This window comes from Tasmannia lanceolata, unplaced genomic scaffold (assembly GCF_043159265.1).
Source record: "Tasmannia lanceolata isolate RefF3 unplaced genomic scaffold, GAP_Taslan_0.1 ptg000025l, whole genome shotgun sequence".
NCBI lineage: Eukaryota > Viridiplantae > Streptophyta > Magnoliopsida > Canellales > Winteraceae > Tasmannia > Tasmannia lanceolata.
Genome location: NW_027518702.1, coordinates 696,353 through 717,945, shown reverse-complemented (window position 1 = coordinate 717,945; position 21,593 = coordinate 696,353). Strand labels below are relative to the sequence as shown.

General features: G+C 39.1%; 1 pseudogene; it reads left to right on the top strand.

Annotated features, from left to right (window-relative positions):
• The first annotated feature begins 9,626 nt into the window (after nt 1-9,626).
• LOC143858218 (glutathione S-transferase F13 pseudogene) lies at nt 9,627-19,957 on the top strand (annotated as a pseudogene).
• Nucleotides 19,958-21,593: the final 1,636 nt, after the last annotated feature.

Below are 21,593 nucleotides of genomic sequence, written 5' to 3'. Positions count from 1 at the left end.
TAATGAATCAGCTTCCACAACTGAAGATTGAATTATCTCACAATATGAGTTGTTGTAGGACAACAAACCTTCCATAAGTTATTCATAATGCTATGTCTTTGTGCCTAACTATCTTTGTAGAAAGTTTGATAAGAAGACATTTTGATGTAACTTTATTGGGTAGGGTTCAGAAAGGAAGGTTTGGAGATGTGTGAACCAACACATTTCAAGACATGTGGTATTTGACGAAGTCTCGTAATGGTGGTCATTTGATAGAGTTAGTTAGTTTTTTTTTTTTGAAATGGTAATATTATAAATGACGGAAAAACAGGAGACCGAGATGGAACTCCCATATTTACAATAGAATACAAGAAGACATAAGAACCGAAATATACAATTAACGGCATACTACTCCTCAAGGAGGAAGATGGTCAAACCACATAATAGGACCACCAGATACATCGCGCTTGGCAAGCGCATCCTCCATATCATTTGCCGATCTTCTGACATGATGATAGCCGATCGAAGACCCCGAAGTTATATCACCAATCTCATCAAAAATGGAAAGAAATATCCATGGAGAAGCCGCCCCACCTTTCAGCCAACGAATCACATTTAACAAATCCCCTTCAACAATGGTTTGATCCATCACACTTCTATCAATATGCAAAATGCCAAAATGCGCAGCCCTCACTTCAGCTTCTGAGGCATCACAAACACCTATAGAGCCATAGTATGCCCACACTACTCCCCCCTGTTCGTTGTGACACAACCCTCCCACCCTAGCCGGACCCGGAAGCTCGCTCCGTCAAAATTAACATTAAGCATATTTTGTGGAGGCGACTCCCAGCTTTGCGAAACAAGAGCTCTCCAATCAACACGAAAAAAAACCTCCCTCCATCCTTCCCAAAGATCAAAAGCCAATTCAAACCGGAAGGAAGGAAGGCATCTCACCCAACATATAACCAAAGTGATAATCATCAGGTAGATCCAATGAGGGTTCTTAGCTTTCACCTCAAAGATCCTAGAATTCCTCTCCTTCCAAATAGACCACCACGTAGCGAGTAAACAAAGATTCCACAAAGTTTTCCCTTTTTCCTTCCAAGGAATCCCTCCCCAATGATGCAATAAGGATGGAATAGACTTTGGGAAAACCCAACAAATCCCAAATCTCATGAAAACCCAACAGCCAAATGAGCTGAGTAAAAGAATAATGCATAAACAAATGATCCACAGATTCCCCATCTTGCAGGCATAGGGGGCAATGATCTATAAGCCACATACCATGGTTTCTCAGAAAATTGATAGTTTGTATTCTATCACGACAAACAGCCAAACCAAAGATACAAACTCTAGGGGGGGCATTGAAATTTCCATACCTTTGCTGAATATGAAGGGTTAGAAGTGGGCAATAAACTCTTATAGAAAGATTTGACCAAGAAAGACCTAGAAGGTTCCTCAATCCAAAGCCTTTTATCCTCTCCATTCCTCTTAATATAGCATCCCTCAAGAAGGACCATCAGGCTAGAGGCCAATTCCACCTCCCACTCAAAAAATGATCTTCTAAACCCCGAATTCCACACAAGGACACCATCATTCCAATCAAACCAATCACAAACAAAGGCCTCCCTATTAGAAGCCGTGCGAAATAATCTCGGGAATCTACATTTAAAAGACACATCCCCGCACCACACATCATGCCAGAACAAAATTCTATCACCCCTATAGACACTAAATCCAACCTTTAACTTGAAAAGAGATGACATTTTTAAGATATCTCTCCAAACCGACAGCCCTCTTATCGCAAACGAGTCATTGGATTCACATCTCCCCTTATCGCACTCATACTTGCTACTAATGACCTTAACCCACCACCGATCATGCTCATCCCCAAATCTCCATAACCATTTTCCCGAAAGCACATAGTTGAACTCCTTAACTCTCCTGATACCCAACCCGCCCAACTTGATGGGGACACAAACATCCTCCCATTTGACCAAAGCAATCCCTTTCTTTTCCTCATTTCCACCGCACAAGAATCTCCTCTGAATCTGTTCAATTCGAAGAGAGACACTCACAGGGCATTTAAATAAAGACATGAAGTAAATAGATATGTTGGACAATATAGCCTTCACCAACACAAGCCTACCACCACGAGATACAAGATTCCTTTTCCATGAGCCCAATCTTCTCTCAATCCTATCGACTATAGGATCCCACAAGTATTTATTCGGTCTACTCACCCCCAACGGAAGACCCAAACACGAGGAAGGGAGCGATTCCAACTCACACCCCAGGATCAAAGCTATCTTCTGGGCCCTCTCCTTAGAAATATTCAAGGCAAATACTTAGACTTGTGGAAATTAGATTTTGACCCGAAATGAGCTCATAACATCACAGAATGGCTTTTAAGTTCCGCACTTAACCAGTTTCGGCTCACAAAACAATAAAGTATCATCAGTAAATTACAAATGGGAGACCTCCACCTCATCCAAACTGATCCTAAAACCTCTAAAAAGACTCCCCATCGCGAGTAACCTACTAAGGATTTCCGCAACAATGACAAATAAGAAAGGGAATAATGGATCTATTTGTCTAAGCCCTCGAGAGGACTTAGAGAATCCATTTGGAGATCCGTTTATGAGGATAGAAAACCAAGCAGAGGAAACACAACTCTTCATCCACGAACGCCATAGACATCCGAATCCCATTCTCTCTAAGGAGAAATCCAGGCGTCCCCAATCCACTCTATCATAAGCTTTCTCCATGTCCAATTTACAAAGAATGCCTTTCTTTCGAAGTTTTCTATATGAGTCAATGGCCTCATTCGCAAACAAAGAACAATCTAAAATTTGTCTCTTCTCAACGAATGCACATTGATAATCTGATATGATTGTTGGAAGCACCCTCTTTAAATGCTCAGCTAAAACTTTAGCCAAAACCTTATAGAGGCACCCACGAGACTAATTGGCCTATACTCTGAGATCCTACTAGCACCCTCAACCTTAGGAATTAGAGCTAAGAAAGTTGCCCCTGTACCTTGATCCAATTCCATACCCTGATGGAACTCATGAAAAAATACCACTATATCACATTGACATACTCCCAACAAGATTGGAAGAAGGCCAAACAGAACCCATCAGGCCCGGGAGCCTTATCTCATCCCAAAGAGAAAACAGCCCTCTCAATCTCCTCCAGCTCGAACGGTTCCTCCAATTTCCTTCTCTGATCACCTCCTAAGGTATTAAAATCCACACCCTCCGGAAGAGGCTTCGATTTACCATCTGATGCATACCATCAATGAGACAATCTGATTTCTCCTTCTTCTGGCGCTCGCCATGGCATGAAAGTAGGCAGTGTTCTTATCGCCTTCCTTCAGCCACTTAACCCTCGACTTTTGCCTTCAGGATATCTCTTCATGTAGAAGGAGACTTTTATGTTCTTCCCTAATGTGCCCCAATTCCTCCCTAGATTCGATGTTACCCAATCCCTCATGAGCACCTAGATCTACAATTCTTTTTTCCAACCAGTTCTTCCTGCAAGAGTCAACCACTCTCTTCTCCTTAACCCAATCCTTCAGCATCTTCTTGACAAATCTCAACTTTCTTCCTATTCTCACATCTGCAGGCCCCTCAAAATTTTCAGAGGCACACTAATTTCCCAACCTTTCTTCCATATTCGGATCCTGGAGCCACGTAATCTAAAATCAAAATGGCGGGGAGCCCCAAGATTCTAACCTCGGATCCAAGAGAATGGGGTAATGATCTGAAACAGAATGAACAAGGGTTTTTTGAATCACCTTGGGGGGTCTAACTCATCCATTTCGGACATAAAAGGAAGCGGTCTATCCTACTGTGACTATCCCCTCTATTCCAAGTGAACCGAGCCCCAGATAATGAAAGGTCAATTAATTAACTCATGCTTAGCAATGAAATCAGCAAAAGAAATCATATTCCCATTGGACCTCCTACAAGCCACTCCTTCACACACAAATCTAACTTCATTAAAGTCTCTACCTATAAACCAAAGATGGGGCCACCGGGCCCTAATCCCATCAAGCTCCTCCCATAGCAACCTTTTTTCCACCACTAAAGAAGGGCCATAAACCCTGGAGAAAACAACCCTCACCGCATCTTCCACCCTCTTCAGAACAACTGATAGGGAAAACCTACCCTTCCTTTCCTCAACCACTTTCCAATAAGACTCCTTCCAAGCAACCAAAATCCCCCTGGAGAGGCCTACCGAACCCACAAAGGTAAAGCTCCAATCACCTCTAAAACCAATGCTCCGAGCAATTGCCTTATCTATCACCTCTAACTTGGTTTCTTGCAAACATACTAAAGTCGGTTTGCAACTTTTGACAATTTCTTTTACTTGAGCTCTCTTCACCAAAGAGCCCAATCCATTTATATTCCATGATAGCGTCTTCATAAAGAACCAATTTTCACGTACTTCCTCCCCTTTCTTCCTATCTTAAAACTACTCGATGAAGAACTCACTTTCTCTACCTCACTCTTTTTACCCCCATAATTAACCCCTGATTTCAATCTAGCCAACTCTCGGAGTGACTTCTTCGAAGATTCACACATATGAGACCCATTTACCTCTCCCCCAACCTTATCCCTTAATTCAACCGACCTTATCATACCGCGAAACTCTGACAAGGGTCCGAGGTATCTTACCCCAACCTTCCCACTGACTTCTATAACATTATCTACAGCCCTCTCCACAAACTCCAAGTTTTCTTCAGATCCCTCATCCCCCTCTAGCCCATTTGGAGTAATGGAATTGCCCCTGCCCATCATAGACCTCTTTTCAAGATTCACATTATGAGAGGGAATAGGAGAGGATAACAAGCAATGGTTCTGGAATTCCATACCAAAAGTCTCACTGGTTTCATCATCTACACAGAAACCCATATCAAGCCCCTGCATATTTGGACAAGGAAAAGATATCTCTTTACCATGAAAAGAAAACGAAGAGTTAATACCTCCGAGGGAGCTGAAGCCAAGACTATAGCCATCGCTTTCCTGTTGTGATTGATTGACTTGAAACAGCTTCATCTGCCCACCTATGCATGGCAATATAAGATCATCTTCCTCACTTGAAATACATTTTTCTCCCACACGGTCCATGCTTCGTTGAACACTATACTCTGTGCTTCCCGTCACTTCTTGCAATCTTCGGAAAACCAGTTCCGTCGGGATAATCCTTCTAGAGTGTTCATCACACCCCCCTCCCCTTCAAAGCAATATTCAAAATCTCCCGACTGTGACTCACCAGAGTTCTTCTGAAATCGACTACACTTGGAGGGGCGTTATCCACCGCTCTTGAATCAGTCCTCCACTTGGACGGGCGTTGTCCACCACTCTTGAAATACATTTGATAGAGTTAGTCTTCCAGATAGTCTAGAATTAGAGTGTATTCTGTAAGAGAAACTAATAATGGAAGTTCTTTTCGACTTAAGCAGAGGTGGTGTCGAATCAACTAAACCTAAGGAAGTGCCTAGAGAGGAAAGTCTTAAAAGAAAAACCAACGAAGTCTATTGAAGACATGTATTCATCAAACAATAACAACTTAACAGATGAGAGAGTTTCAAAGAGAGGAATCTTACTCTCAAATACTCAAGCCTAGAGGATCCTTTCCAAATTATTCTCGTGGGCACATATGACCGATGTCTTTTTAAGAAGTCGACTCCTTGCTTGAAACTTATCTAGACACAGAAACTACTTCCGTACGATACCAAACAACGACATTTGGAAGACGAGAGCCATCTACTCTGGGGAGAGACCCTGAGGTTGAAGCATGCCAATGTACATCTTTAAGTGCATGGTGGGACAATCTATACCATCGTACCTCTCAAAGTCAGGAATCTTGAAATCTGTCGGGAGCATCACATCAGGGGATAAAGAGTGGTCTTCCAGCTCCAACTGGGCCATCTTTCGGAATTTGTCATTCCATATTTTTTCTACTTTTGCTAAAGGTTGCACACAATTCTCATTCGCATACAGCTCTTCTTAGAATATGTCGGGAGTAACTGGTACTGGTCTTGTGGGTGGGTGTACTTCTTGCACATCTTGTGGGTCTGGTTCTCTAGAGGTTCCAGATCTCTCACTAAGCTGAGCTCTCAACTGACTATTTTCTTCCGTCATGGCGGCCATTTTCCTGGACATGGCCTCTAGCATCTGTTGCATTCTCAGATGAAATAGACCTTCCTCATTTGGTTCGGCCATGATATTGGGCTGTGAGGAGACCGATGATTCTACAGTTCTAATAAAGCGGGAGGAGCTTCTGGACATTAGGCTTGGATTTTCCGGGAGCTATTGTGGACGGGTAATGGTTTCCTGAAAATGGAAGCAGATACACTACCTCAGACTCCTTAGGGACAATGCCTGGAAAAATAAGCACATATAAAGAAACTGAGACACTAGAGTGGTGATCACATTAAATGAGAAAGACACAAGAAAAGTACTTAGATTATTACTGGGGAAGTAAAGATTATTTTTATGTATTACCAAATGGTGACCAAACAAAAAGGGTACAGGTCTCAGTTACATCGACCATGGTCCATGTTAGCCCAAGGGTTCAACAAATACCTTTGTTTTGATGACTCACAAACCCGAATTGATTAAGTGGACTAATTGTGTGCTTTGCAAGTGTATGCTTATAGGACAAGTTTTAGTGAACCACAACTTGCAAATGTACAAAAGCCAAGCTTGAAGATGAACACTTGATGGTGACACACTGACACATTCCTGAAGCAAAATGGAGATACTCAACACTTGGATGGAGTCACAAGGACAAGCCAAAGTAAAGAGGATCACAATCAAGGTCAATAACCAAAAAGGATCTCACACATGGAGAAATCAAAATCAAAAGGGAGTCTTTATGTTTAGAATATAAAACCCATTCTCCCATAGATTTTCTAGGTTGAAATGCACACTTTAAAGACCCCAAGTTTGAAAAAATTAAGTTAAAACTATGTTCTCAAAGATTAAAAGTCATTTTATTAGTTTTAAACTAAAAAATTTCAAGCACTTTGTGCTCGGTTGACTGTGAAATCCCTGTATACTGCGAGGATATATGATGTAAAATAAAAATGGAACAGAATCTATCGGGGGGTCTACCAACCCCTCGTGGTCTACCGAGTTCGGTCGATTGAGAGTCTGCGGTCTAACGCGCTCGATAAGAAGGTTTTTTTTCAAAATCCCGACGGCTCTACCACGAGAGCCATTGAATGCCTACTAATGGGTAGTTTTGAGAAATCTCTATATATATGGGGTTATTTGACATTTATTCTACTATTATACTTTTTAAGGCTATTAATTTCAACCTAAAACCAATACTAACTTGAAAATTCACTTGGGCAATCAAATCTATCTTTCCAAACCCTTAATGTGCCTTGAGACTTAGAATCAATCTTGGGAGTTTGGAATATGTTTTATACTTGTTTTCTTTAAGAGACTTGAAGCTTGTTCTTGATTGTGTAATCAGCCTACAAGAGGCAAAAGAGTTGTAATCTTCTTCTTTCTTCCTCAACTTTGTGAAGAAGTGAAAGGGCGTCGTATTTAAGTCCCTTGGAGTTGTGGAGCTCAAATTTCTTTATGGAGAGTTCTGGCGACATTCCAGAGAGATTATCAGTCTCTTGGAAGGCTTCTCGCTTTAAGATTTCCAACGGATCCGGCCATGCCCAATTCCGATGGAAACGATCAAGTTAGAGCCTTTTTTGTGCCGAAACGGTGAGAAAATTGCGTTTTGGAGAAAACTGAGTCCGCGCAGGGCCGGGCGACAGGTAAAGCGGCGGTCGACTGACAAAGCGGAGGGCCTGATCTAAGACGGAACCCTGCAAGAATCCCGGACGTCCGGCATGGCAGTTTTTCCTCCTAGCATCTCAACTTTGAAAATTCTTAACTTCTTCGTTTCTCGTCCGTTTTGTATGCTCTTGTACTCTAAGAACATGCTAGAAATGCATAATTTCTGTTAAAAATTGTTTCAAAATTTTATAAGGACTATATAGTGACATTAATTTTAAAGTAGTAAGAGGAACCCTACTTTGGTTTACCAATCTCTTCCCAGTTAAACACCGTAGGGTGTCTCTGAGAGGTTACATATAACATTATTTTGCATATTTATAATTATTTGAGTGATGACTTGATGCTAGGTGACTGAGTTCGAGTTCCAAAGAGGTTGGAACTTCACTTTTGAGGTACGGTTCTTGTTGTATCTGTGATCGACGTATACTCGACCAAGAACCCCGTTTTATTTCGAATAATGTTTGGGTTGGTTATATACTATGTTGTACCACTTGGTTAGTATCTCCAATGATGTTTTGGTACTTGGAAACACGAATGCCTATTGATTGCTTTATCCTGAACTTCAAAAGTTAGGACTCGTCATGCCAATGTCCTTCCTTCATATCCTATTGTAGAGAAATCCATGTTCGCATGTACTAATGGTTCTAACGTGTTACGCCACTACACACGATGCATATTCGTGTTGTTACTTGTGTACATGGATTCTCTTGTCATGCTATGTGATGGATGGGTAGTATTACAATTGTGTACTTAACACTCGGTATACTTTGGTCGGGCCTTCGTGGTCTGTACGGTATACTTGAACATTTGGATGTATGGTATACTTTTGTTGTTCCCTTCGTGGTCTGTGTGGTATAGTTGGAGACTTTGATGTATGTTATACTTTGGTCGGGCCTTTCGTGGTCTGTGCAGTATACTTGGAGACTTAGATACATGGGATCTTTGGTCGGGCTCTTATGGTTTGTGTGGTATTCCCTGTATTCGGATGGAAGTATTCACAGGTTGCTTTGGTTGGGCTCTAGTAGTCTGTGCGGTAAACCTGGCAGGTGGGTTATTTTGGTCGAGCCCTAGTGGCTTGTGCGGTATACCCTACGTATTGAATACTGGAGGCGGAGCATCCGTGGCTTGGGTACCCAAGTGGAGTAATATGGTTATTGTGAGCTGTTTGCTTTGCTCGGTTCGAGGGAGCAAAGGTCTTGTGGGTGTTGGATGTTTATATTGTTGTTATTCTTCAAGGTTATTCTATCTAGTTGGTTATCTTATCTTAGTGACCTTTGATATCTTATGGTATGCCCAGATCTGTCATGGATCCTCATATAAACGTACAAGGCTATTAGCTGACTGTTGATAATATCTTGCAGATCCTGAGAGTTAGCTGAGATCGTAGCCGTGAGCTCGGAGATCGAGCGTCGTTAATATCGTTGGTTCAGTTTTATTTCCATTATTATCTTTTCATGAGTACTTTGAGAACTCTGTAATAATTTGTTACTTTATTTGGGTTGGGTTTCTAAGAACAACGTTATTATTATTTGTCCTTTTGGATTTCGGTTGGTTAGCGAACTAGTATCTAACGGAACAAAACAAAGCATTTCTACCTTGTGGATTATTCCGGTGTACCTTGCCTTGCATATCTCTGACGTAGCCTACAGATATGTGGCGTTGTCACGCGCCATTGTGTGGTTCGGTTCGGGGCGTGACACCCTTTGTACCGGATACATTATACATCTCGGGAGCACAAAAATGTACAAGGACCTAAAATGTAGTTATTGGAGGAATAATATGAAGTGGGAAACAGCACACTTTGTAGCTCAGTGTTTAACTAGTCAGTAAATTATGATTGAGCAGCAGAGACCAGCTGGGATGTTGAGATCTCTTCCCATTTCTGAGTGGAAATGGGTGCCCATTACTAAGGATTTTGTATCAGGTTCGCCCCACACTCCTAGGCGAATGATATAATATGGATGATTGTAGACTGGCTGAATAAATCCATACATTCCCTACCTATTACAATAGGGTTGTTAATGGAAGAACTGGCTAATGTATATATCAAACAAATAGTGAGATTGCATGGGGCACCAATGACAAGAGTGTCCAATCAAGACACTCATTTTGTATTGTACTTTTGGACCAATTTGCACAGGGCGATGGGGACCTCATTGAACTTTTCTACGGCTTATCATCCACAGACGGATGGTTAGTCGAAGTGTACCATTCAGACATTGGAGGACATGTTAAGAGCATGTGCCATTTTACTTGAAGCAATCTTGGGATGATCACCTGCCTCTGGTAGAGTTTCCCTAAAACAATAGTTATCATGCGAGTATTCGGATGGCTCCTCACAAGGCCTTATATGGGAGGTGTAGATCCCTGATTTCCTGAGATGATGTTAGGGAAAGAAAGATTATGGGCCCTGAGCTTGTGCAGTAAACAGTTGAAAAGGTACATTTGATTAGAGAGCGACTTTGGACAGCCTAAAGGTGACAAAAAAGTTATGTAGATGTCAAAATGATGGAATTGGAATTCCAAGTGGGTGATCATGTCTTCTTTCGGGTATCTCCCACCAAAGGTGTCATGAGATTTGGAATATGTGGGAAGCTCAGCCCTCGGCATGTTGGACCTTTCGAGATCCTTGAGAGAGTGGGAGAAGTGGCATATGGACTTGCCTTGCGACCGTGCTTGTCTACCATCCACAATCTATTTCATGTTTCTATGCTGAGAAAGTATGTTCCCTGCCTAACTCATAGGGTTGGGATATCTCCCCCTGAGCTTAGGGACGATTTGTCTTTCGAGGTTGTGCCCATAAGGATTATAGACAAAAAGGACTAGGTACTTTGGCATTGCACTATTCCATATGTTAAAGTTCAGTGGGCAAACCACACTGAGCAGGTCGCCACATGGAACCTCGAGGAGTGAATGGTGGAGAAGTACACACTTGTTCCTTGACTCATGTATCCTAGTCTTGTTTAAATTTCGCGAGAGAAATGTCTTTAAAGGAGGACGAATAAAATACCCCAAATACCCCCATGTAAAACTCATCCCCTCTCTTGAGAACAGGGTTTTTTCTTCCAACTCTAATTAAGTGATTAGGGCTTCTTTGTAAGCTAGTATAAATACTAAGTTTTGGCTAAACCTTCAGAGAATTTAAAAAACCAAAGGAGGCGGCAAGAGGAAGCCGAAATCGCGTGAGAGATTGAGGACCAAACTAGGGGATCAAAGACCGTGATCAAGGTAAGAAAACCTCTTAAATCTAGTAAACATGTTCTTCAAATTGTGAATGTTGGGATTTTTTCCTGTCCAATGATTAAATCTTCTTGTATCTCCTCCCAGGATGTGTCTCCATCCTAATTATATCGGTGTTCATTGGAGTCTTCTTCTCATAGAGATTCCACCGAATTCGAGTTTGACCGTTTTTGGTAATCAGAGAAGAATATACGAAGATTTGTACCCTACACGCTAGATTTTCACCGATCGTCATCTGATGAGTTTCTAATAACCAGGTTGGATTTGATGGAACTCTCTCATCATAAGGGTTCCAACGGATCCAACCGTGATCAATTTGGATGATCAGTGCGCAAGTGATAGCCATTTAAAGTTGTGAAAATCAGAATAAATTGGAGAAATTCGAAAAACCCAAACAGGAGTACCCACGGTCGACCGTCAAAGACTTCACGGAATTCTTTCGACGGTCGACCATGTGGCCGACCGTCATCAGTACTGTCCGCGGGACGGTTGACCGTACGGTGGACCATGAATGGTTCTGTCCGCATGGGTTGTTTTACGATATTTTTCGGTTTTGGCTTAGATTTTGGTTATTCTCCTCATGTGTTCTCCACCCCCAAACCTCCTTATTGATGAGGTGATTCATGTTGATTGGTGATCAAGCCTTGGATTTGAAAATTTGAAGAGTTCTTTTTTAGGTACATTTTATGTGGATCTTTGATGATATGTACCCTAGAAAAGAACCCTTTGAAGTTTCAAACGGTGGTTTGGTTTTGGATACGTGTTAAATTATGATGATCTATTAGTATCTCAAATGATAAATTGATACTTGAGAGCTTTTCAATCTTATCAATGGCTTTACCCTGAAATTCCCAAAATAGCTTCTCAAATGATAAAGAACCCGGCATGTCATGCTAGTTGTATGTTTCACATGATTTATCAATATGAAATCCATGTTCTCTCATATGTTATATTCTGATTTAACAGTCCATTATTGTGTTATGCATACCTCTGTTGCGCAATGGTATACGTAGGTTTCATGTCATGCTGTGTGATGCATGAGTAGTATTGTGATTATGTATCTGATACTCAGGATGCTTTGGTCGGGCTCTAGTGGCCTGTGCTTGCTTTTCTCAGTTGAAGGAAGCAAAGGTCTCATGAGCATTGGACTTATACATTACTGTTATTTCCATGTTGATTCGTATATATATGAGTTGCAGTTATACCATCACAATTCATGAAATCACTATTTCATTGCGTATTTTTTTATAGGTTGGCCTCATGTTGTTTTTGCATGCCTGGATCAGTCAAGGATCATCATATAAACATACGAGGCTTAATCTGACGTTGATAATATCTCACAGATCAAGAGAGTTAGCTTGGGATGTGGTCAGGAGGTTCGGAGTCCCAGAGTGGCTAGATCTTTTGGATTAGCATTATCCTTTATTTGTTTACGTGATTATTGTTAGAGACCTTGTATTCCTTAGTTTATTTCATTAGGCATGGGTAGTGAGAACTGAGAACTAATTGTTGGGCATTCAATGCTACAAGAAATACAATTGGAGATGGACAAAATCTCTCACCAAAAAGGCTAATTCCATCCCTATATATCTTTAGCGGCGGAAATGAGTCCATTATGGCTGGTTTTTGCAAGGGCGGCCTTCACTTTAGAATTTCTCAAAGCAAAATATAAATACTAAGACTTGTCTGCCAATCTTGTGATTTGGTCTTCTTTTAGATTCAAACCTCCATAAATATATGGGAATTGCTTGCATCCATCGCAAAAGACATTTCGCGGCTGGTCTGTCGCATGTCAGACCAGCCACCTCGTGAATGGTGGCTGGTCTGAAGTGCGACAGACTAGCTGCGAAAAGCCTTTTGCGATGGACCCTAGCAAATCCCTAAATATATAACTAAAAATGGTGGATGGGTAGAAGGGAAGCATGCATGGGATATAGTATTTGATGTTAGGGTTTGAAAAGATATTAATTATAAAGATTGAGGAGTAATATCAACATGAGTGAAAATTCAACTTACGTTTTAGTCAAATCTTCCATTTAAAGAGAAAACCTAAAAAATCTCATAATAGAATCCAATGGATTCATTGAACAATGTAGGTGACTATTTTTTGTTCCAAAGAGACCCATATTCATATATTGAAAGAGATGCTTTAATTCTGTTTATAGTCTATATAATTATCTTTCTTCGCTCTTCCCCTCTCAAAAACATTCAAACGCAGACACACACACATAGAAAAACATGACGTACAAGGTTTATGGTCATCCTATGTCCAAATACACTGCAACTATGTTGACATGCTTACATGAGAAAGGCGTGGAGTACGAGTTTGTGTTCGTTGATTTCAATTCTGGGGCGCATAAGAAGCAGCCCTTCATCTCTCTAAATGTGAGATCTCTACCTTAGGACAAGTTTTGACTACGATAAATTTTTTTTTTTTTTTTTTGATGAGTTTTAATATGATGAAAGGCCTTACAGTCCATTATTTTTCAAAAAGTACAGTACAGCCCACACCAAAGGATGATCCAAACCGTCCATAAGATGGGAGAGGTTCAGGTTGTGCCCCAAAACTCATTTCCCTAGGTTGATCTTAACCATCCGATCTCTAGAGGGTTAGGGTCAACATTCGATATTTATATATATATATATATAGATACATGCACACACACATATTTCTATATGCTATATAGCAGAAGAGAAAAGAAGAGAATTTTCTGAAAATTCTATGAGAATTACACATCACTTTTTTGACTTTTTTTAACAAATGCACCCATTCAACCTACATATTTTCAATCGTACCCCGTCCTTTATGCTTTTTAACAAAGGCACCCATTAAAGCCACATAATTTCAATCTTACCCCCCTCCTTTATGGTTTTTTAATACAAAAATCTATAGGGTGATCTTAACCATCCGATTTAAGAGGAATTATGGAAACCTCTATAGATTGGAGGGCTAGGATCAGCCTAAGGAAATGATTTTTGGGGCAAAACCTATTTATGTTGTGTTTCATCACATGGACGGTTTGGATCAACCGATGATATGGTCCGTACAGTTCTTTGTCGGCCCGTGCATCGCACGTGGTTTTTTACTAGTATATGAGAAAACGGTTTCTACACACAAGTGTAGATAAGTTATCTACACATTAGCTTAAAATACAGTGGAGGCCCACATTGTTTGGGTGATCCAAACCATTCATTTGATTGGCCCTCACATAGATAGGGTGTCCATAAAAATCAGCCAGCTCCATAGGAACATCCTAACCCTTCGAACCGTGGAGGCAAAAAATAGACAGATTTGTGAAGGTGTAGACACCCCCATCTTACTACGCTTTAAAAGGCAAAAGATTCGGTAGTTTAATTGAGGCTTGAGTCGGCCTTCCATATTAGATTAGGTATTCTTACATTTTAGGGTGAATTTCACCTCATTTTAGGAGTTTTGAAGTTGATTTGCAATCCTAAAAGTCTCTAAGGGGTTCCATTGGCCTCCGGAAGATGAATAATCAAGTTTCCAATCAAATAAGAAAAACTGTTATTTTTGGGTTTCTCAGGGTTTCCCTCATTTTTCCACCTCGGGGGTAATTTGGTCATTTCCAATGTGTTTCATTTGATCTCTAAAGTGTGTCTAAGGACTCACAAGTCATTTCGTGAATTTTAGAAAGCCGGCTAAATTTAAATTTCTCAGGAGTTTCTCTTGATTTGAAAATTTTGTGTGTTGAGGGCATTTTTAGGGAATGCCAAATGATCTTGTTTGATATTACCCACTAAAAGAAGCAAACTTAAAAACTTTATATTTTTGAGGTTTGACCACAAAAACTTTTTCCTTTAAAAAAATGAACCAATTTGAGGGTATTTTGGTCGCATTTTGGTGGGTAATGGTTAAATAGGGGTGTTTTGGTCCAAAACAATTTCGTTTCTTTAAAGGGGATGGTTCAATCATATGTTAGGGATACACCATAAATGTCACATGGGTTAGGTCCATTCATAAAATATTGAATTTAAAAGAATTTTATTAAATGTTTATGAAAAAAACTCAAAACCCATGTGAGAAGGCCCATTGGGCTAAAGCCCACAAGATGGGGGTCCATGTCAACCCACCCATGTGGGTCGGCCACATAAGTCGGTGCCCCACATGAGGAGGTCACATGCAAAAACGTCCAACATGGGATGAGGTAGTTGGTGACATCATATTTGTTTTGAAAAAATAATAAAGAAATGAAGATTTATAATTAGAAAAGGCTTATATGGTCAGGTTACTAAAATAGCCATAACTTTTTACCTTCGGGTCTAAAAACTTTACAATTATATATTTTTCGAACGTCTAGAAAAGATCTACAACTTTGTAGTTTATGACGTTTCCTGAATTAGCCTCTAAATAGGTCAAAAATGAGCTCAAACGTCGGGCAACCCTTTTTGGACGAAAATAATTCATAAAAGCTAGTTTCATATGTGAGAAGGCTTCTAGATTGATCTTGAAGGATCTCCATTGTATAATTTAGCATTGCTTGGCTTGCAAGAAATCAATATTAGAAGTAAATCCAATTTAGAAGGTAAGGAAAAAGCAAGCCATAGGTGAGAATTGGAAACTAACTAAAGGTAGGAGTCCTCACATTGGAAACTTCCAAATCTAATATAACCCTAACTTTTTCTATAAAGACAAAGCAAGAACAACCTTTGGCCTTGCTCTAGAAAATTCATCCCTCTTTCTTCCTCCTTGGAATTCATTCATCTCTTTTGTTGCTTTGGTGTTCATCTCTTCCACTTGGTTCTACACAAAATGCTTTCATATATTCAACATATTCAACATTGGAGGCTATATTATTATTCTTCGGAGTTTTCTTTGCTATTAAAAGGGTAAGTCAAAGAGTATATCCAAGGATCACTTACCCTAGAGAAAAGGAAAGCTAGCAAGGTTGGTCTTCTAAAACCCTCTGTCATGTAGTTTAAACTAGAAGCATGCTAGGATGGAATTTGTGATTTTCTTTGAAAAACTATGAAAATGAAAGTGTTTGCATGTGAAATTTTGAGGAGATGAGATCAGGTTTAGGTTATTTCATAATCTAAAATTTTTTCTTGGAAAATCTATATTTTAATATTAAAATCCAAAATTTGAAATTAAGAGGGTTTAAATCCACTTTACAAAGCAACTTTAATAAGCCTTTGAAATTTCTTGAATTTTTCAATCTCTGAGTCTTTTGCGTATTAAAAACCATTGAAATCTGGAATTTCCAAAAATTTTGACTTCGTTTTGACCACGATTTGACCTTTTGAACTTTACCCTTCAAGGGGTAAAATTCCAAAGATCGAATTTAAAAAGATGACAAAACAGATAAAAAATTAATGAAAATTTAAATATAATAGAATTTTAAGGTTTTAGAACAGTACGAATTGTTTGTAGAATTTTGGATTTTATTTAAGAGGTTTAAAATTTTATTTAATTCTAAGGGTATTTTTGGAAAAACTAATTTTCAAGAAATATATAGGGTTTCCAGAGATGAAATTTGGATGAGAATTAATTAAGACCTGATATAATCTCTTGCAAATTTTTCAAGATTTTTGGTTGCTGTTAGATGTTAGTTTATAATTTTTATGCCAAATCAAACATGTCACGTTAAATTGGAAACAAATAGTAAATTACAATAAAAAATTCTGAAAATAGTTTATTGAGATTTAATGCTAGAATTACATCTTTTCACAAAGTTTGGGTTAATTGAGATTATTTTTACTATGTGTTTATTTGTAATTTCATAATCTGGATAGATATCTTTAAAATCGATTATTGATAGTAAATCATCTTAACAATCTATGAAAAATTTTCAGTTGTCTTATCTAGTCAATATATATCTACTGTAAACATCTCAACTCATTTAGAGGAGATTTGCTATAAGTCGATGTGTAAATCTATAATCTGGACAGATCTATTCAACTTTGGAAAAGTGATAGCAAAACACATTTAAAATTCATGAAAATTCATAAAATTCATGTAAATCTATAATCTGGACACATTCTAATGCTCCATCGTGTATTCAATCTTTAAACTATCGAAATAGAAACTTTAGAAATCATTGATTTCCTTTGCTAATTTACAATGCTATGATAATTTAACTGTTAAGACTGCGTCCATAATCGTATCGTAATTGCGATCTAGTAACGAATCTGGTAACGAATCTAGATTTCTGGTCAATTATGGGTCTTAGATCTCTCATCTAGGGGGTGACTCTGTCATTCTCTTTTGCTTGAAATTCAGATTGCTTTAGTGATCCAAAGTTCACGGAAAAGATGAATTAACTCAATAATAAAAAAACGGCACACACCATTCACGTGGGTACTAGAGACCAAGAGAGGCGGGTCCCACAGAAGGTTTATACACGTCCATTTTACCTCCACAAATCGTAGGGTTAGGATGGCCCTATGGAGCTGATTTTTTGTGGACACCCTATCTATGTGAGGGCCAATCAAATGAATGGTTTGAATCACCCAAACAATATGCCCTCCACTGTATTTTAAGCTAGTGTGTAGATAACTTATCTACACTTGTGTGTAGAAACTGTTTTCTCTTTCATAAATATATACACGCATACACGCATGCATAAATATATATATCTATCTAATACAATAAGCTGGGATGAAAAGAAGAGAGTTTTTTTCATTTTTTTGAAAATCACGTGAGAATTACACGTCACATTTTTTTGACTTTTTTGAACAAATGCACCCATTCAACTCATATAATTTCAATCCTACCCCCCCCCCCCCTTTATGCTTTTAACAAAGGCACCCATTAAATCATATAATTTCAATCCTACCCCCTCCTTTATGCTTTTAACAAAGGCACCCATTAAAGCTGTATAATTTCGATCTTACCCCCCTCCTTGATGGTTTTTTAATTAAAAAACTATAGGGTGATCTTGAACATTAGATTTAAGATAAGAGGACTTATGGAAACATCTATAGATTGGAGGGCTAGGATCAGCCTATGGAAATGATTTTTCGGGCACAACCTATTTATGTTGTGTTCCATCACATGGACGGTTTGGATCAACCTATGACGTGGTCCGTACAGTTCTTTGTCGGCCCGTGCATCGCACGGGTTTTTTACTAGTATACTATAAAGCAGAAGAGAAAAGAAGAGAATTTTTTGAATTTTTTGTAAATTCTATGAGACTTACACATCACTTTTTTTGACATTTTTTTAACAAATGCACCCATTCAACACACATATTTTCAATCCTACCCCCTCCTTTATGCTTTTTAATAAAGGCACCCATTAAAGCCACATAATTTCAATCTTACCCCCCTCCTTTATGGTTTTTTAATAAAAAATCTGTAGAGTGATCTTAACCATCCGATTTAAGAGGAATTATGGAAACCTCTATAGATTGGAGGGCTAGGATCAGCCTATGGAAATAATTTATGGGGCACAACCTATTTATGTTGTGTTCCATCACACACATACATATATATATATATATATATATATATATATATATATATATATATTAGAGATTAAGACTTTTTGAAAAAAAATGCCCTCCAAGTCTCTAGAATTTATTAATAATTACTTTCAGAGGAATGCTTAGGCCCTGTTCATTTTAGATTATGACAACCGATTGCCGGTCCAAAACCTATTATTGGACTCTGGGCAATCTGTTGTCATAATCTAAAATGAACAGGCCCTAAACTAAAGGGCACCACTGAGAAAATCCGGCTGCGAAGTTGCCCCATTGGATCCATCGCACTTCAGTCCTTTAACTTTGTAATTTTACTGCCATTATCAATACGTGTAGATCCAATGGGGTCCCCTTACTGCTTGGATTTTGCATGGGCGGCTTTCAATTTAGAATTTTTCTTGTTCTTAAGATTACAAAACCCTTAACACTAATTTTCCTAGAAAATATGTTTATGTGAGAGAGATTTTTCCCTCAATTGAAACATAGCCTAATGAGCTGTTTGGGTGCAGGAAAATATTATTTCCATCTTTTTCCTTGGAAAATGAATTTTCCAATGTTTGGTAAACTCATTTTCTATGAAAGTTTTCCCAAAATAACTTTTCCCCTTTTTTAAGGAAACTGAAAACTTACTAGGCATAAGATTTTATTTTCCATTAATAGTATTATTTTTACATTATTTTATTTTCCCTGGATCCAAAAAACTTCTAGTGCACATTTGGCTACTATGATTTTTTTCCCATAATAAATCAGTGTCTCATTTTTTGCCACTTCTCATCCCCGGAGACACTAGTTCCCTATTTTTCGTATCTTGATTTTTAGCCATTTAACCCTCATCACCCCTTGGAGAAACCAATTTATCATGAAAAAAATCTTCGCGGCTATAAGTGCTCCTAATGTTGTATTTGGATTGCAGGAATTTTTCAAAAAGATTCGGAATATTTTTTCAGAATTTTCAAAAATTTCAGGCATGACTTTTCTAAGACATTTTCTGTTTTATGTTTCCTTATGTTAATCCAATTACCAGAATCACGTGTGATCGCCAAGTACGTAGCGCTGAAGTACAAGGAAACAGGGCCGGATCTTTTGAGGCACAATAGCCTCACAGAGTCAGCGATCGTGAACCAGTGGTTAGAGGTGGAGGCCCAACAGTTCAATCCATGCGCCGCAACCATTGTTCGGGAAATCCTTCTCAAGCCAATATGGTTCAGTGAGGAGATTGACCACCAAGTGGTAGAGACCCAAGTAGAGAAGCTTGGGAAGGTTCTCGAGGTCTACGAGGAGCGCCTCTCCAAGACCAAGTGCTTGGCTGGAGATTATTTTACGTTGGCTGATCTGAGCCATCTTCCATACATGTGTTGTCTCATGAATACTCCAAAGGCCGATCTCATTACGTCCCGCCCACTTGTTAAGGCTTGGTGGGAGGACATCTTATCGAGGTCGGCGTGGCTGAAGATCGCGGAAGGGATGAATCTTTGGGAATGACCTAGTGCTTGACATGTTCAAGTATGGAATAAAATGAATGTAGAGCTTTATGTTTTAGTTCGTCTTTATGTTGGGTCTCGAGACTTGAGGGAGGAATTGTGTTTCGTAGTTGACATGCTCTAGTACTCTCATTTATGGGAGTCTGAATAAAATGATGGTTGTTCTATGTTTTGTTTTTTCTTCATGTTAGCTTATCTTAGGTTATGTTGAGTTAGGAGATGGAAGAAGAAGAGATTTTCAAATGGAACTCTTAGTTCTGATTTCTCTCAAGTTGTGTGCAATATGAGGGATACATCATCTATTTATAGGTTTGAGACTGACCCATGAGAAATCTAGAAACTTGAACAAATCTCTTTCCACAGACTTCATCTTCTACCTAATACTAGATATTTCCTAAGAACTCCATTTCTACAACTTTCTAGATTTTTCTAAATTACTAATTACCTTCAACACCCCCTCTTAATTTGTAATTCTTACAAGTTGCTTGAGGTATTCTAACTTTTCTGAAGTGACGGCCTTGGTGAATATGTCGGCGAGCTGTTCGTTGGTGCTGATGAAGTTCAATCGAATCTCCTCTCTGCTGACTAAGTCTCAGATAAAATGATGACGAAGTTCTATGTGCTTTGTTCTACTATGGAATACAGGATTCTTCGCCATGGCAATAGCAGACTTATTGTCACAATAAATTGATGTGGCTCCTTTTTCTTCTTGGTGTAGGTCTGAAAGGATTCTTCTCAGCAAATTGCTTCACAGGTGACGTCAGTGGCTGTAATATACTTGGCTTCTGCTGAAGAGAGTGCAATTGTTATTTGCTTCTTGGAGGACCCCAAAACTATCTTTGTTTCTATGTAGAATATATAACCAGATGTGCTCTTTTGATCATCAATGGATCCTGCTCAGTCGTTGTCTGTATATCCAATGAGCCTGCCATCTTCTTCAGTCTTGTATTTGATGCCAAGACTTTTTGTTACCTATAAATATCGCAGTATCCATTTTGCTGCAGTATAATTATTTTTGCTTGGTTCACTCATGAAGCTGGAATTGAGGCTGGCTGGGTAGACAATGCATGGCCTTGTATTCATAAGATATATCAAGGAGCCAACTAAGCTTCGATAGACTGATGCTCAACTTTTTGAGCTCCATCTTTAATAGAGAGCTTCTCTTTCGCTGTCATCGGTGTCCTGACTGGCTTGCATGGTGCTAGTTGGTGGTGCAATCGCAAGCGCGGCGGAACCAATTTGCGCAAAATTCAAAATTTTTTATTCAAACCAACCAATCCACGATCTTAGTAACTAGATTCATATTGGTGATGAATTCAATGAGTTAAAAAACTTACTTTTGATTATCCTTGGTCCAATAATCACTATTGATCTACTCCTCGCTAGGTGTGATAGGTTTCTCAAACTCAAACTCCTCCGAAGGTTGAAGTGATGGTTTCTTAGCTTGCGAAGTTGGAGGAGTTTGAAGAAGGTCCTTTGGGTTCCAAACCCAAACTGAAATCTAAGCTACAAATTTGGTTTCACAAACCCAATTCAAGTTTAAGAGGATCTAGACCTAGAATTGATGAAAAACTAGAACTAGAACTCAACTAAAACTTACTAAACTAGAAAGGAAAGAAGATAACTTAAGAGGGGAG